General features: G+C 40.9%; 1 non-coding gene across 1 annotated transcript; it reads right to left on the bottom strand.

The window, feature by feature from the left end:
• Positions 1-1,621: 1,621 nt before the first annotated feature.
• On the bottom strand, positions 1,622-1,702 carry LOC127802924 (small nucleolar RNA snoR35). Its single transcript, XR_008023374.1, has one exon. It is a non-coding gene; the product is annotated as a small nucleolar RNA snoR35 (small nucleolar RNA).
• Positions 1,703-4,321: the final 2,619 nt, after the last annotated feature.

Here is a 4,321-nt window from a genome sequence, read left to right as displayed (position 1 = left end):
TTATTTCTGTTTAATAAAGATCTCCCAATGAATCAAGTTTGACTCCCATCCAGTAAATAAATTTGTGTTGCAACACACACTCGTACACTGGCAAGTATAAATGCTCTATGCTTGCATGTTTAATTTGTTTTTCTTTATTTGTTTGTGTCTTTGTTTAATTAATTGTACAGAGTTAAACGCAGTCACCTTTTTCCTCCCTATATGTCTAATTCTTCCTCTGATTTCTCTAATTTCCTATCAAAACCTTAGGAAAACCCTAGGTACATGAAAAATTAGTATTAGAACCAACGATTCTGGGCTGTGATTTCGTTAAATCCTATTAACCGATCCAATGAAGCAAAGATCGGTAATTTCGGTAGCAAAGTAAAGATAGGCAAATTTCTACAATAAAGGCTGCGATTGTCGCTATCTAAGAGCGAAGCAACATCCGATCGAATCTCAAGATGTTGCAAATGAGAAAGCGGATTCATAATAGCTGATTGTCGACAACTGTAGTGGACCTAGGTAACTCAAGAAAGAGAGTTTAAAGGAAGTTACGCGATTGAGGTAGGAGGGCTTAAGGCGATTCTATTAATTCTAACTAGACAGAGTCACATAGAAAATTCAGGAAAATTGTTGTGGTTCTTCCTTAGCTGCTGGATCTAAGTCATTGCATGGGATAAAGGCGATTCAGCCCAGGAGATTCCAATGGACCAGTGAATTCAACGGAATTGGGAGTTCTAACAAATGACCAAGCTGACTTCTAGAAATGATCCAGGCAGAGTGCTTGAATTTCAAAGCAGAGTCAGTGAACCCGACCATTAGACAGTGATTAGGGTGTGGGTTGCGGCCGTTGTAAGTCTTGATTGGCTGCGAGTGCAACAATTCTCAGGTTGTGATTTCTCTATTCCATCCCTGCTAATTTTTGATAGTGATACCGAGTAGAATTTGAAGGTAGAATCAGAGTTGACAATTCTGGTAATTTTAGTAGTCGATCAAAGTTCAGCTATTGATAAGAGATTGTTGTGAAATTCAGAAGTGTGTCTAACTGTTGGAGGCGAGTAGATCCAACATTTTTTATTGTGATTCCAGAACTATAGGGAATTATTGTAGCAAGCCAAACATGAGGCGACTCTCAGTTGGGTTTCCAACACTCTGTGATGGTTAATTTCTAATCATTCATGGGTCGTTACGTTTTGACAGTCTCAATTCTAATTTTGAGGGGCAAAGTAGATCTGGTGAATTTTGCGGTTGCATCATAGTCGAATTGATGTAGCCGAGCAGTTAATCCTTAGTTGTGACTTCTATTCAAGTTAAAGGTTGATGAACCTGGAAAATTCTACAAGATCAATAATGGTGGAAGGGACGCGAATGAAGAACCTTGAGTCTTAGGTGCAACAATTCCACTTGACAGTCACTGATCTATAGGCTAGAGTGGAATTACTAGAGATCGAATATAATCGCAACCATGAAGCAATCATGGCGATGGATTAGAAGTGGGATACCTTTTTGGTGGGCTTGGAGAGAAGGTTGGATCGGATTATAGATGAAGTAGGAGCTTAGATCAGGGATCAACTATAGAATTTCATGGTCATGTTCACTCACCAAAATCAGTCATCTCGAAATAGATTGACTTCAAATATTCCAGAGACTACTAGGAGGTCTTTTGCTACATCTTTCTCTAGTCAATTTGGTGTTGCATACCCTGCTTTTCATCATGCAGGAACCATTCAAGGACTGCACAATATACATGGGAGCTTTAATGTTCCTACCATGCCTGGCATGCTTGCATCTAACAACTCTATAATCAATAATGTTCCTTCAAGTGGAATTCAACATGTTGGAAGCCCTTCTAGTGGTTGTTTTGCCTCAAACAATCTCCCTATTGCCCTCTCTTAGATATCTCATAGCAGCTCACATGGTCATTTAGGGGTGACAAACAGAGGTGGAATGAGTGTTGTTGGAAGCCCTAGATATAGTAGTGGCACTAATAGAATTGGTTGTTTTATTCCTGGGAGTCTTCCAACTTCTGTAGCAATTGGTAATCGAGTATTGTTCCAAGAATGGGAGTATCTCCAATTCTTGGAAATGCAGGATCTCAAATTACAAGTTCAATGGGAAACATAGTTGGTGGGGGCAACATTGGGAGGACCATGAGCTATGGCGAGGTTGTTGGGGTAGCAAATGCAAAGGGACCATCTGATCTTTTTGAAAAAGAAGTTCATGTAGAGGGATATTCCAACAAACACAAAGAAAAAAGAGTTGCTAAATTAATGGCATGGAATCAGGAGATTTTGACTGAGAATTCAATCCATATTAAGGAAATTGATGTTGTAATTGAAGTGAACGTGTCAATGTTAACTCAAGATTCTAAAGATGATGAGAAGAGGGGAACATATGTGGTAACTGGTGCGACTTGTGAATTTTAGAATGATCATCATTTGAAGGCTTTAGGGTTGCAAGTTTCAGCTACTAATTATGACAGGAAGCGACTAAATTCATTAAAGGCACTTGATGTGCACATATTAATAGGTTTTAGCACCATACTGGATCCCCAGACTGTGAGTACTAGCAATCTTGATTGGGTAGCTACTGTAAACCCAAAGGCAATGGTTTGTTACACCTTGGAGGTTGATGCAGCCTTGATTGCAATTATACGAGCTTTGGTGATAAACTGTTGTTTTGTTCCAGTTGATGAGAACATAAGGGCAAAGAGGAGTAGGCCTAGATGGAGAAAAAGAGAAAGAGGAATAAACCAAATAAAGAGAGCTGGTATTGGATGAATAAACAACGGTGTAATCATTTTAAGTTCTTGGGGACAATAACTCCCTCAAAAGGGGGGGAATTGTCACAACCCCAAGGATGTCCATGGCTATAATCATCATTATATTAGTAGATAGCTTACATGCAATACATAATAATTGTAATTTCCTTTCCTTTTTTTGTTATAGGTCTTTGTCCTTAGCTATAAGCAGTTAGATTGTTTGTTTTATTGCAGATGGGTGCACGTGGGGAGGCTGTTAGGCTATATATAAGCCACAACTGAGGATGGGAGAAATTATGTTTTGATTGATGAATGAATTCCCTCATTTTTCCCTCTTTTGAATTCTTTCGTATCCCTCTCTAAACTCCCTCTCACAATCCCTCTAATCTCCCTCTCTTTATTGTTCTTCGTATTCCTCCCCCAATTCTTGTTGCCTTTTTCCTCCCTATCCGTCCAATTCTTCCTCTGATATCTCTCAATTTCCTATCAAAACTCTAGGAAAACCGTAGGTAGATGACAAGGGTCTTTAGGGGAGTCTTATTCAAAGGATTCTATTCAGGGCATCCCATCTCCAAAGGTACCTTCAGACCCTCTAACCTCATCTGTAGCCTTTTCGCATGAAAAGTCGAGCTACCTCAGCATGCCACGTGTCTTACCTTGCCACGTGGCTTAGCCATCGAGGCTTATAAAACCCTCTAGGTTCACACCATTGACATCTAGATCTAGCACCCGAAGACCCAAACCTAACACTTCAGATCCAAATCCATCTGAAGACTCCCATCTGGAGACACTCATCTGGAGCCTCATACAACATACACTCATACTTCATTCTGCATCATGGGATTGTCTTACTTTGGCATTGAAGGGCCTGCACGAGAGAGTTCCCTACGTGCCTTCTAACTATGTTTGTGCTACAGACTCAACCGGAGACATTAAGACCTAGCACCTCTCGGAGACTCTCCCAACTGTCTTGGAGCCTAGTCACCCGAAAACTTCCTCAATAGCTTATTCATTCGAAGACTACCCATCCGAAGACCCAAGTATTCAGTGAATAAGCCTCCCAAAGAAGCTTTGGCTCAGCAACAATCCAAAGACTCGAGGCATCCTCTTTTCTCTTCCAGCAAGGCATTGATCCCAGCCCTAAGAATTCTGCTCTCCTGAACAACAGATCGAGCCATCCTCCATCCAGACTCCTGCTGGCATTCTTTTTCGACATAGACCTTACCCTTAACTCCCTCGCCAGGCTCTGCCAAGATGTTTCCTAAGACATATAAATTTAATTGTTGTATTCTAACAACAACACCTGCATCTATGGGGGTGGTTTGGTCAGCTAAGGAAGCAAGTATTGAAACAGATCAGCCTGATAGAAACTGTTCGTTACCGAAGGAGGTCAAACCTAGGTGCATCACTGAGGCAATCAACGATAGCATTTCCCTTGCATGATACATTAAGTGTTGGTACATTTCTTTCTGGTTGTGGGAGACTACAGGGAACATGTACTTTTGTGAGATGGTCGAAGGTAGGTAACCCTTTTCCTAGTAACCTGAGGGGTGTTAGGGGCCTTCTCAATCTTCTCCG

The sequence above is a fragment of the Diospyros lotus genome, chromosome 5 (genome assembly GCF_014633365.1).
Source record: "Diospyros lotus cultivar Yz01 chromosome 5, ASM1463336v1, whole genome shotgun sequence".
Taxonomy (NCBI): domain Eukaryota; kingdom Viridiplantae; phylum Streptophyta; class Magnoliopsida; order Ericales; family Ebenaceae; genus Diospyros; species Diospyros lotus.
The sequence above is the reverse complement of the archived record's forward strand: the minus strand, read 5'-3'. Positions and strand labels throughout refer to the sequence as shown.